The 14,051-nt window shown below is 45.1% G+C and overlaps 1 protein-coding gene across 1 annotated transcript in view; it reads right to left on the bottom strand.

Annotated features, from left to right (window-relative positions):
• MYBBP1A (MYB binding protein 1a) overlaps nt 1–14,051 on the bottom strand; it is a 79,429-nt gene that overhangs the window by 31,307 nt on the left and 34,071 nt on the right. The gene's annotated exons all lie outside the window — the stretch shown is intronic.

Raw genomic sequence — 14,051 nt, 5'->3', positions numbered from 1 at the left:
ATGCCCAAATACACCTGTTAGTCTTTAAGGTGCCACCAGACTCCTTGTTATAGTTATCTTGAGACATGTGCTTCAGTTCCATTAACTTTGATAAGACATAAGCATCCACTTAAGTGCTCTCCTGATTAAGAATGCATTCCTGGATCAGGGCCATGGAGAACTGTCCTGTGGGCTCTGAAATGAGATCCAACTCCCGTGGCCACTGAAAAAACACTCGGGTAGCAACAACTCATTCAAAGACAGGCTTGAGAAAGAGCCACTTTCCAATTCAAAAGCTTAGAGATAAAACAGTTGACTAAGAAGCCGCCACCAATAGCTTTCTCCAACCTAGAGCTACAACTGAGATATTCCACAAGTGCAAGCAAAATGTGCCTATTCTGCGATGGGACTATTTTAATGTGCTAATAAGCAAGAAAAGTTGCCTGTTGATAAAGATTAGTATTTTTTTTTTTTTTCTGATCAAGTTGAGAAGCGAACAAAATCCTGTTTCAGCATTACTGGTGCAAGGCAAACAGAATCCAGACAGCCTAAGAACCTTATTTGGGGGCTATTTAAAGGGGTTTAGAATGAAAGTATCCAACCACTTCTGGGAGAATGTGCATTATTATTATTAAGACACAGCAAGTGCTGTCTACTTTGGATCAGGGCAGCAATGCAGAAATGCTCTTTCTGAGACACAGTTTTTTATCATAGTTTCAATCATGTCCACCTTTTAAGAATGCACACTTGATAATTGCAACTGGGCCCCCAGAAGCCAGGCATCTCCCATCCCAGATCAGTGTCAGCTGAGACCTCGCCTCCTACAAGCAACACGTCCCGGTAACTGCAGTCCCTAATGCGTTCGAAAGGCTTTCAGCCATTCTATTCTCTGCTAGCCTATAGTAGGCCAAGAAGCCCCAATAGAGATCAGGGCTCCATTGGACTAGGTGCTGAATACATGCATTACATAAAAAAATAAGAACATAAGAACGGCCGTACTGGGTCAGACCAAAGGTCCATCTAGCCCAGTATCCTGTCTACCGACAGTGGCCAATGCATCTGAAGAAGTGAGGTTCTTACCCATGAAAGCTTATGCTCCCAATACTTCTGTTAGTCTTAAAGGTGCCACAGGACCCTCTTTTGTCTAATTTAGGTGCCTCTGAAAAATGTAATTATTTCGCCAACACGGGCAAGGTACATGCAGCACTCTCTCTCTGCCACTCACAGTGTGTAACATCGCCCTCCGATGACTTCAAGGGCCATTCAACGGCAAACCAGGCCTAGAAAGGGCATTGTGGAGTCCCACGGTCAGTCTCTCTCAGCAATTTCAGATGAAAAATATTCAGTAAATATTTACAAGTAAAAGGATGTTTACCCCCACCTCCTCCCCTCAATGGCCGGCCCTGCAACTCCCTCCGACTCAAGCTGGGCTCTTTCCATCTTACACAACACCCCCATGGATAGGGGTTCTGCTGATCAGGTTCTCAGTTACACCTGTGCAGCCCCATTGGCACAGGTGTAGCTGATCAGAACTCAGTAAACAACCATGAACACACAATGGAACAGAATACAGCTGCCTCTCCCGTAGCTGAGCTGTCACTGCCGAGCTAACAGGAGTTCAGTAACAGAAATAGTATTTTACCATTTTTGGTTTTTTTTAAAAGTCAGCAGATGTGCCTAATACAGCAGGTGCCTTCCCCACTCCAGGCACTTTTCAGAGTACATTGGCTATTTAGTAATTCAACATATCATCAGGCACCAGGCCCTGCAAAATTCAAATATTTCAGGGGACTTCTCATTTTTTTTGCTTCTCTTTCACCATAGATGACTGGGCAGATGCTATTGATAAAATTACTCATGAAAAGAAAATCCACACTGATCCCCTTTGCCCTCCCTCCAATCCAAAATGTCTGATGAAGTTAATCAGAATAGATGTAACAATCCATATATTGACTTCTTGTTTTGTTGAACATAAAGATTTATTTTCCCTTGAGATAAATATTGACTGAAGCAGAAGGGCCAATCATTCTTAATATTCACCTCACCAGAAGTCAGTATCTTATTATCCTAAAATTCAAGGGGGATAGGGTAGGGGGGGGAAGAGAGAGAATATACTAATGTCAGAAAGGTTAAGTGACTTGCACAAGGTCATATGGTGAACTAGTGGCAGAGCTGGGACCAGAACTCGCACATGCAGGTATACAGTCTCTCGCTCTAGTTACAGCATCTCACTACAGGACTGGGCTGTTAAAGCGCATTGGAACTGTAAATATACGCTGTGCTGTACATCCACAGCTGGTCCACCCGGTGAAGGGTCTAGTTGGGTGCTTTCACCTTTGCCAACAGCTCAAGTGTTCAAAAACCATGAGTCAGCCTCCAAAAACGGAAAAAAAAAAAAAAAACAACCTTGTGATTTGTCCCCAGCTGTGAGCCCTAGAACCTTTTGATTTTAAATGCAAGCAGAGATCCTCATGGAATACTGCAGTAGCTGGGGCTTTAGGAAAAAAAGGTCAAATATCATAAGCCTCATAATAAAAAGAGTTAGCAACCACTTCCCTCCTTACCCAGTCTTCTCTTCTTCCTGAGAATCAAAGGTCCTGATCCTGCTAACACTGAGGCACATGAGTAACTTTACACACCCGAGTAATCCCATCAAACTCCATGGAACATCTCATGTGCCCAAAGTCATCTGCATGCCTAAGAAAGCCTGTGTCCTGCAATAAATTCTCCTCCAAACAATTCCTGAACAGGATGGTTCCCCCTGGTCCAAAATGCTGCCTTTCCATAATTCAAAGAGGCATGTGCCAGTGTTTATTTCAAGGCGATTCATAATGAGGCTACTGCATTAAGACCTTGCTGGTGCCAAATCATCAGAGATTTAAGACCAATATACATGCAAAGGGGGAAGGAAAAAAAAGTCCTAATTATCATTTTGCCCATGCATTCTCTCTCTCTTTCAGTTGTATTCCCCAATTCACTCAATGAGAATCGTGACTTTGCAATTGATGGACAGAGCTTTTCATCTCTCTCAAGAACGCTTACCAGCCAGATAATGAAAAATTAAAATTCAGATTCACTCAAGAATCAGTTTTGAAGTTTAACATTCAAACTATTAAAAAAACATCACACCAGTAAAGCTGCTGTCTGGGAAGCAAAAACACTGGAGCACATATTGGGCCAAATAATGCAGTTTCATCAATTAAGACAATCCCACAATCCTTAGTACTGGAAGGAACGCTACAAGGGAGGTAGTGTTGCATAGTGGATACAGCACTGGATTAGGACTTGGGAGAACGGGGGTCTCTGGCTGGGTGGGGTATCTTGGGCAAGTCACATCAGTGCTCTGTGCCTCAGTTTCCCCCATCTCTAACACCAGGATAACGACACTCTGTATGGCACTTGGATCTGCGGATAAAAGCGTGCTATAACAGCTCGGCATTATTGTTATTACGGATGTCAAGAGGATGGCTTGTGTAAGTGGGGCCAGTAACTACTCACACAAGTTGCAAGACTGGGTCCTAACTGCATCTTCATTGGCAAAATAGGAGAGATTATTTTCCAGCTGCACCCACCACAGCGAGCAGCCACGGACAGGAATTGCTGTACCTGGTGGTTCTGTCTGTATTACAGCCTCCATCCTTCCTTCACTGGTGGCCATCAGCAACGCATTCCAGGTCCTGTTTAGGATGGGGTAGTCAAGGCTACACAACAATCTCTCGTCACAGGTGGTAAGAATCTAAACTTCCTCAACCCATCAAACGCCAAGAAAAGAGTCAACACTGCACATATGCTCTCCCTGCCATCTTCGTCTTTGCCGTATGTGAAAGGAAAGCAGAATAGTAGCTGCATACAAATCTGAGAGCAAAGCAGTGATTTCTCTCCCAGGGTCTGATGCTGGCCCCATTCAAGGCAAAGGCAAAACTACCACTGACTTGAATGGAACAGGATTTGACCCTAAAAACCATAAAACGTTCTGTACGATCTATGCTACTTAAATCCTGATGATCCAGTCATTCAGTCACCCACGGCATCAAAATAAGCCAACATAAAAGAGAGCCTCCCCCCCCCCCCTCGTTTTCTCCACTCTTAATTATTAAGCATGTTACAATAGCCTTGTAACCAAACAAATGTATCCCACTGGCTCCACAAAGACATCTACCCTTCCACTGACTAGACCACAGGGCTTTGCTTAATAGGAGGAGCAGAATGCACAGCTCAAATCTCAAATGCACGGCTCCTTAAAAACCTCAGATGGCCAATAGAATTCAGTAGGTTAAGAAATCACTCAGACTTGCAACCCACTGCAAACTAGTCCACTGAAGACAGGTAGGGCTACTACAAGCCCAGTGAATGACTCTAGCCAGGAAAGCTGGTGAAAGTTCTTGTTATCAGCTGTAACCTGTAACACTGAAGGAAAGAGGGACCGCAAACTGGTGTGCCAGAATGCATTTCACAAAGAGCCTCCATTTTGATGGAGTAACAAAAAAGAAAAAAAAATACCCTTCCTCTATCCCTGGGAATTTGCTAGAAAAACCCATCATTTTGCAATCAAATATGAAGAATCTAGCAGAGTGAATATTTTACATCCCCTAAAAACCAAAATGGAGGAGAGAACTGGGGCAGAGACCATCCTTTTGTTCTGTTTTTGAACAGCACCTAACACAATGGAGTCTTGGTCCATGACTGGGGCTCCTAGATGCTACGGCAATATAAAAATGACAGACAAGGTGGGTGAAGTCATATATTTTATTGGATCAACTTGGGTTGGTGAGGGAGCCAAGCTTTTAAGTGACACAGAGCTCTTCTTTATGAGAGCCTCATGCAGACTGCGCAGCTCAAAAGCTGGTCTCTCTCACCAACAGAAGTTGATCCAATAAAAGATACGACCTCGCCCACCTCGTCTCTCTAATGTCCTGGGGCCAACACAGCTACAACACCGCAAACAAATAAGTTATGACACACAGACAGGACCATATTTTCAAACAGAGCTCAGCACCCCCAAAATCTGTCCATTTATGTAGGTGTCTGAACAGTAGTCAAGCTCTTACTGAAAATCTGGCCCGGAGAGACGGCGTGTGTCTAGTATCTGCCAAAGGTGCTGGAGCAATAACCTAATCTCACCTCAGTTATCCACAGAGTAGGTAGAGCACAGACAGCAGCAGCAGAAGCTTCTCCACCTGGCCATCAAGAACCTATCAACTTGCCACAGAAGCCTGATGTGGGGGGCCCACCTCAAGATTGCTTCAAGTCCCCAAGTCTATCTGTCTTCACCATCTCTATTGAGACAGGCTAGTGCCAGTTGTGGGTTTCTAGGTGTGCAATGCAGACATCTGTCCACCGGAAAACGGATTCTGATCAACATTTGCAACAGGCCACTCGAGAGCCATCACACGGCAACCAGAAAAAAAATTACCACCACCATTGAGGGGAAAACAGGTGTGAGATGATCTTTCAGAGGAGGCGCACACAGGTGTGTATGGCGTTCCCAAGAGAGTTTGAGTGCACAAAGTAAGCCACATCTATGGCTGAGATGTAGCACAACCCCATTTACACACCCCAGTTGGTAACGAATACAGGTATGTACCACAATGGAAACTCATGCATTGGCTCCTCTGGAACCCCTGCTTATTTAAATGTTTCACGCTCCCCTGAATGGGGTTAATAAGGTACTTTTTAAATTTTAAATCAGCCCAGTCGAATAGGTGAAAATAAAAGTGGCTTATAAAGCAACTCAGGCCAGAAGATTGCATTTAAAAATGGCACAAGACACGTTTCCAAATAACATCAGAGGCTATGTATAGACTCAGCAGCATCTAAGGGAAAAACGGGTTTCTTTGCGTTTTCCTGAGGCAAACAACAGGGTGTCAAATTCACAATTCCATTGCAGAAGTGGAAGGCTGAGATGGATCTACATCCACAATACAGCTCAAAGATCTAGGAATTAAAGGCTTGATCCTGCCAGGAACAAAGCACTCTGGCCCCGATCAGCAAAGCCCTTGAACACATGAATATTCCAGCTCAAGCCAAAGGGACTACTCCCATGCTTAGCGTTAAGCACATGCTTATGTACTTTGCTGGATCAGGATCAGAGTGGCTCAGCACTGTGGGATTAACCCCTAAATTCAGCTTTTCCTTCAATTCCACCCAACTGGCCTAGACCACTCTTCTCTTTAAGCAAAAGAAGGGGGGGGGGGGGGGGAAATCAGACAGAAAACTGCAATCAGGTTTCAGTGCAAACACCCCTGACTTTTACAGATACTTTTACTTCTGCTCTTAAAAAATTGTCTGCCATGATTAAAAATAAACACCTGCTGCAATACTGCATTGCATAAAGAACCATACCACTTCCTCTAGTTAACTGAGGTGTCTAACAGTCCACCTGTCTCTGCCGGACACGGAATCGAGCCTGGCCCCTAGTGGAAGCTCTGTGAAAGAACTACATAGCAAGTACCGTGACTGGAACAATGCAGAGAAAAGAGAATGGAGGCTGGTTTAAATGATTGAGATCTGGGAAACATCTCCCACCCTCTCTCCCTTCTCAAGTCACATTTCAAAAGGAAAGGAGGTGGAGTACAAATGGCAACGGTACTAATCTGGGCAGGTTTCAAATTTGCTTCATTACCAATAGCAGCTTATGCAAACTATTCCGTAACAAATTCTCCCTACCACCTGCTGGAAAACATCTATGAAAATTCATTCAAAGTAAGGTGCATTAGTGTAATGATTCATTTGTTGATCACAGGCATGGACAGAAATATATGCTTACCCAGGGGGGTGCCAGCTTTTGATGCTGTGCGGCTCTTTAGCTGTACTTACCGTGTTAAAATTTAATTACTTTTCAACTTAAAAAATTCATATGAAACAAACTGTTCAAATACATTGTTGTCACCCAGCCAAGACCACTTTTGGCAGGGTTTAGAGATCATTTTTCACTCTCACGGCGAAGGCAGCATTGGCACAGAATTACTTGGATTCTGCAAAGTTTATCTATTTACATTAGAGCTCTTAAAGGAGGCTCCGGAGACACCAAGAATAATCAGTAACTTGCCTAAAGTATATTCTAGATTAAATACATTTTAAAGTGTTTCCCATCATGGGCTGCTTTAGAAAATGCATTTTGAAACAGCTATGAATATATATTGACAAAAGGTAACATTTTGAGCTCCATCTCCATGCCAATTGAAGCCTAAATGTCAGCTATGCACTTACTTGAAGGCCTTGCAGAATTCTAGCCAAATCACCCAAGGACAAGAATCTTGTGTTTGCTGGACAAGTAAAATATTATTCTGCTTCCCTGGCCCACCCCTGCATCCTTAATCTCCACAGAGAAAAGGCAGGTGAGTCACCTTTGCACCTCACCTGGTACATTGTGAGGTGAACACAAAGGCTCCAGGTTACTGTGTTTAAACAAACACACAACACAAACTGCACAACACACACAATGATGAATATTTGCCAGACAAACAGGCCATGGAACATGCATTACTCCATTACCCCAGCCCTGGAAAAAGGTCTCGAGATTGGGAATCCTGCGGCTTTCCACTGCGACACTTGATAAGGGGACTTATTCCTATCCATGGTAATGGATGTTTTTGCAGGATGAACTCTTCTCCATTAGGAAACAGACTGAGATCAGAAACTAATGTCACAGGCCACTGAACCACCATCAAAACCCACCTGAGTAGATTCAAGCTATGAGCAAGAGGTTCTTTTCCCCACCGCAAGTACAGAGCCATCATCCAGTAGCCCAAAGCCTTTCCACATTGGAAGGTTCATTAAAGCTTAAAATGACTGGATCAGCCTTTAAAAGAAAGTCTTCACTACAGACATTGCCTCACACCAGGAGATTTAGAGTACGCGCATGGGCATCTTTCGAGACAGTCAAACACTTTCGACTTAGTTTCACTTTGGAAAATGGCAGGGAAATTACCTAAACCCTCGTGAAAGGCTCAGTGCTCTGTTTGGATGCACCTAAATGGCTATTACCACTCACCGAAATTATCCAAACACATTTTCCTACTGTCTCAACGGAACGCATCAACCGTCTAATCCAGACCACCTGCTTGGATGACAGCAACAGACCCAGGGCTGGTCAACACAGGGCACTATGATGAATTAACTACACCTGGGAAGTTACCACCCCTAAGTTAAAGCACATTAAACCCATGCATGGATGTTCTCATTCAGAAATAAAGTGGCCTTCAGTTCACTGTGGTTTAATCCTCCTTGGCGGAATGAGAGCCCTCTGTGGGGTGGGGGGGTGGGGCAGGGGGCCCTAAACGTGTTTTAATTGATGTGCATTCTTCACAGATTTAGTCAGTTCGTTTGTATTTCCCTAAAGGTGCCCGTATACACAAGCCCCTAGAGCAGTGGTTCCCAAACTTGTTCCACCGCTTGTGCAGGGAAAGCCCCTGGCGGCCCGTGCCGCTTCCAGCACCTCCCATTGGCCCGGAGCAGCGAACCGCAGCCACTGGGAGCCGCGATCGGCCGAACCTGCAGACACGGCAGGTACACAAACCGACCTGGCCCGCCAGGGGCTTTACCTGCACAAGCGGCAGAACAAGTTTGGGAACCACTGCCCTAGAGTAACGACAGCAAATGAGCACCAGAGTAGGCATATTGCTCCTTCCAAAGAGAGCTCAGGCTCATAGTCAAAGCACTGGACTGAGACTCAAGAGATCTGGGTTTCATTCCCAGCCCTGCCACAGACTCGCTATTTTGTCTTGAGCAAATCACTTATTCTCTCAGTTCGCCCATCAGTAAAAAGGGGATAAACAGCACTTCTTGTCTTCCACTCTCTCTTTGTCCTGTTTGGATAGTAAGCTCTTTGTCGCAGGCAGTCTCTTATGTATACGCACATTGCCTATAGCAGCACAGAGCTTTGATCTCTGCCACAACCTCCAAGTGGTCCATCGTATAAAGAAGGATCAGACTTTTCTCTTTTCCAGCCCTTTCCACAACGATGCTCAAGGGGCTTTAACAAACACCACATTAATAGCTTCAGAGGGATGCATCCAATGCTACTCAACTCAATGTTACTTCAGCTACTCACACAATGTATTGACGTTGCTAAAAATAAAGCAGGAAGCCATTTCTCACCTGAGGGTCAGGAGAGCTTTGGTATGTAGCTGAGTTGTGCAACCATCTCTAGGATGAAATGCACATCTCAATCCCCTGTTCATACTCCGGCAGCCCAACAAGCAAAAACAATCCTTTCAGGAGTTCATTGAAAAAACAATTCTTCATGCAGTGAAACAAAGCACAAGGAAGCAATTTGAAGGTCAAGTTCCCTGAGGAAACAATTGCAGCAATAAGATCAAATTGCATTAGGGAAGTAGGAGGGAAATGAGCCCATGCACGTATATTTCAAAACAGAATTTAAAAGAAGAAGGCAGTTCAGTGCTCATGGAAACTGTCAGGCTGACAGCACTAGAAGCCAATGTCCCATATAGTCAACAGAACAGCAGAGACAGCAGCATGCCTCCCACGTTTGTTAATATGCCACACACGTTCTGCTTAACTAATTGCAAGCGTCGGAACTGCCAACAGACCCGTATGCACCAGAAGTTCGATGCAATTCATTAGCGGCAGGTTAGTTCAAAGGTCTGACACAAGCAGTTTCGTTGGCGGCAGAAGACGTATTATTTTCTTATGTTAATGTGTGTGATCAAAGAGCCTCCTGCTCGCTGCCACTTCTGCTTGTACTACCTTTGTGCATGCGCACGCACGTGTAAAAAGGAATCTGAACCAGTACGGTTACATTGCGCTAAGGGTAAGGACAAGGCCTCCACTGCATGCAGATGGTTTCTATACAAACAATGAGCCTGATCATGCACTAATCGTGCCATTAGTTTCAGTGGGTGCAGGATCAAGGTTAGCTGGCAGTATTTTCAAGTGCTCAGCACCCAGAACTGCATCCAACGAGCCGAGCCCTATGGAAGCTCTGGCCTATAACATATGGTCTCCAGTAATTATTGCTCTGACTTGTAAGAAAACATACACATGCAAGCAGGTCTAAAGGCTCCATGAATAATCCTTTGCAATCCAGAATTTGTTTAAACAGATTTTTATTAGAAAGTATTTATTGCTAGCAGCAGGAGCACAGTAAATTAACGCCCCAATAAACATGCAATAGGCCATATTCATAGAGGTCATTATAGTGGAGATCTAAATTACCTATACACATGGCTTCAGGGGCAATGGTAGAAAGTGCTGCAAGAGTAGCAATTAACAAAAGAGTCTAAAGATTTTAAGCCTTTGTGAATTTTTATAATGTAAAAAACACAGCCCGCTCCCCCCAGCCCTTGAAGGGAAATTAAGCTTTGAAAGACATTGTAGAGGGAGCAGCTGCCAAGCACTACCAAGCAGAAGGGGGTTCATTTCAAATGGCTTGCAGATTTTTAGCCTGAAGATGGGCATGTCTGGAGCAGCAGTCCCTGTTCTTTTGCTGCTAGCTCAGAAGAAAAACAGCATTCGGAATGCGACCACTGTATCCAACTACAAACGTCAATGCTTTGTATTCCATCGGAGGGTCTCAGAGCACTGTACCAACAGGAAGGCAATGAATTTCACACCTTACAGTAATTTCATCTAGATCACATTTCCCTAGTTTGTTTATGTGAATGTCATGGGGGACTGTGTCAAAAGCCTTAAATAAAATCAAGATACATCACATCTACTGCTTCCCCCCAACCACTAGGCCAGAAACCCTGACAAAGAAGGATAATAGGTTTATTTGGCATGATTTGTTCTTGACAAATCATGCTGGCTATTCCTTATATCCCTGTTGTCTTCTAGGCGCTTACTAACTGATTGTTTAATAATTTGTTCCAGTCTCCTGCCAGGTATCCAAGTTAGGCTGACTGGTCTATAATTCCTTCCTTCGATGGGAGTAACATTCATGGAATTTCAGGCCTTATCTACTCACACAAGTTGCACTGGTTTAAACATGAATTGGTTTCAAAACAGACTGAGGGATTGGTACAAACCACGCTCCAGACATTTCTACCAGTTTAAAACTGGCTATACTGGTTTAGCTTGTCTGCAAATTTACCAACACAGGCTAGACCCCTCTGAGCCAGGTTTCTATTGATTTCAGAGCTCCCACCCACAATATAACGCCACCTACTTCCATAGATCTCAAAGTGCTTTACAAAGGAGAGGAGCATCATCAGTTCCCTATCACAGGGAGGGAAACTGAAGCCCTGGGAGAGAAGTGACTTGCACACAAAGTTGCACCATTTTAAATGAATCAGTTTAAAAATCACTTATTTCACTCAACTGGTGCATCTTTATCTGCAGACCAGGCCCCATTTTCCACAACCCCCTCCCCCGAATCCCTCCAGGAGAGACCCGGTTCTGTAGTAATTATAAGGAGGGTCAATGCAACATACTTATTAGGTGCTTGTATGGCCCTCATTACTGTAGTGATTATGAGCACCTCACAATCTGATGTATTTATCCCCACAATACCCCTGTGCAGGATATACTATTATCCACACTTCACCAATGGGGAACAGAGAGATTAAGTGACTTGCCCCAAGTCTCAATGGAAGCATGTGGCAGAGCAGGGTCTTGAACCCAGGTCTTCTAAGTCCTAGACTAGCACCTGAATCGCTGGGCCATCCTTTTTCTGCATCTGGCATAGATTCTGCTCTTCAAAAGATCCTTCCATCATTAATCTGCACTGAGGAGTTTCCTAAACAAAGCCTGCTGCATTAAAACTATCCAGCATTGCCTCAAGAGCCTGCACCAGGTCTCCCAACCCAATCCCTCTCCAACCATTGGAATGGTTTTGTAAACGCTATGTAAAGGTACACACACCCCAGCCATGCATTGGGTCTATAAATTATTATTTAAACATGGTGCTAGTGGCTGACCAGGTCAGAGTTGCTTTGTGCGAAGCCCCGTACAAACACAGAAAGCCTGCTCTGTGTGTGTCTGCCTCTCTCACCTCCCTCCCCACACACCAAGGTTTACGACTGAAACAGAAGGTGTTACCCATTATTAGTAGCTCTTAACTCCTGGTATGAAAATAGCACCAGAGGCCCCACAGCAAAAGCAGGGCCCCATTCTGCTAGGCACCAGACACACCCCAGAGAAAGTCCCCGCCCTCAAGAACTTACAATCTCAACAGACAAGCCAGACAAACAGTGGGAGAGGAGCAGAAAGGGGAAGTGATTTGCCCCAGGGCACCCAGCAGGTCAGAGGCCAAGCTGGAAATAGAACCCACGTCTCCTGACACCCAATATCCTAAGTACAGGACTATGCCATGTTGTCTCCCCACATTGGGGGCTCAGCTGAACAAATCCAGTAGAGGACCCCCCCTTAACCCAGGGTAACAGGCTTCACGCCCCTTTCACCATAAACTAACTGTAGACATTAACACAAAAGTCCAAACCCAGGTCTGACTCACCCTGCTCCTTTGGCACGAGTCCTTCCTGCAGGCTCTGGCTGGGACATTCTGCCTAGCAGCAGATCAGCCGATGATAGCCTGCTGGGTTAATTGACAGGCTAACGAGAGACACCTGTCAGCAGACCCAATTGCTTCAGCATGCCCCACAGAGCCTGAATATATCCCTGCAGAAAGTACAAGGTCCCCTCACAGTGACAAGAGGTTAGATTCTGTGGAATTCAAGTCATTGAGGCCCAGGACTCAACAAGATTCAAGGACATTCATACAGCCATCAAGAATATCCAGATTGATCACAGCATGGACATTTATCATAACATCTGACACTGGAGACCAGATACTCCACCAGATGGACCTCAGCTCGGTTCCAGCAAATCCTATATTCCTAGGCTCAGTCCAGGGTGAGCCAAAGATGGTTTTACTCCACTTTTTCACCTCCTGGATTCTGGGGCAGAATAGCGCTGTGTATAAGTGAGATCTGCCATGGAGCTGTTCTAATTCATAAGTTTCCCAAGGGCAGCTCAGAACTGCACCAAGTGCTACGCAGATGCCCCCTCCTGTGCCCAGGATACCCCCCCCCCCATCTCTGGCACACCTCCTACCCCATAGGTAAGGGGACGGGGTGTCCCCTTTGGGTCTCATCCCTAGACAAAATAAAGTCAGTTAGCATCAGGAGAGGAGGATATCACTCACTCACTCACGCACACACCAAATTTTGACTGTAAGAAGCCAAACATCCTGAGATGGATGCAGCCTGGGTAATTCAGGTGGCTGATTGCAGTCAGTTAGCTGCTACTCCAGACTCCAAAACAAAACAAAAAACACCACACTTCATCAGGCTTTCTGCCTGTTCTTTATCAGCACAGTGTAGCCAGGCCCATGTTCTCTCCCCTCCCACGCACCCAGAGCCAAGAGTCCTTCAGCTAAACAGACTCTTGAAATGAAGCTCACACATTACCATGGGAATCCCTACAGGAATGAGTGGTTATTCCCCATGGAAGAAGCCGAGATAGTAACACAAACGAAGCCCTCTGCTAGGGAGGCTGCACAGTCTCTCGGGGACAGAACCGAGAACGTGCTTCAATTAATTAATTTGCTTATTAACAGAACCCGTTCTCATTTTCATCCACCAAAGTCACTTTGGGTCTGATTCTCATTTACACCAAGGTCGCGCTGGCAGCGTACAGGGGCCTTTCAGAGTGAGTAAACTTCATTTATACTGGCAACCTCAGGCAGTGTGAGTAGAGAGGAGTATCTGGCCCTTCGTGTTTTAATTCCATTGCTGTTAATGATCAAACAACAACAGAGTAAGGTCACTCCAGGCCGTGGGTTTCTAAGCCAGAGGCACTTTACAGCTAAGAAAGGGAATGTTAGCAAGACTATGTCACTGGCCTAGAGGGGTTTTCAGGGGAGGCACTCGGATGTCACAGTGATGGCTGAAGGTATAAAAGTCGGGTTCGATCGCGTGGGCGTAAAGCAGCCTCAGTGGGCAGTCACCCCAGTCACGTTTTATCAATAAGGCACCACACATATAGCAAAGCCCGGCTCACACAATTAACCTGGAAAAAAACAACAACAACAGTTCCATAGTACAAGAGCTTTCCAGCTAAACACAGAACTACGTGGCTTGGGAAGCAGAGGATCGCTGGAACTGGGTCGC

The sequence above is a fragment of the Emys orbicularis genome, chromosome 17 (assembly GCF_028017835.1).
Source record: "Emys orbicularis isolate rEmyOrb1 chromosome 17, rEmyOrb1.hap1, whole genome shotgun sequence".
NCBI classification, from domain to species: Eukaryota; Metazoa; Chordata; order Testudines; family Emydidae; genus Emys; species Emys orbicularis.
This window is presented reverse-complemented; position numbering and strand designations above follow the sequence as displayed.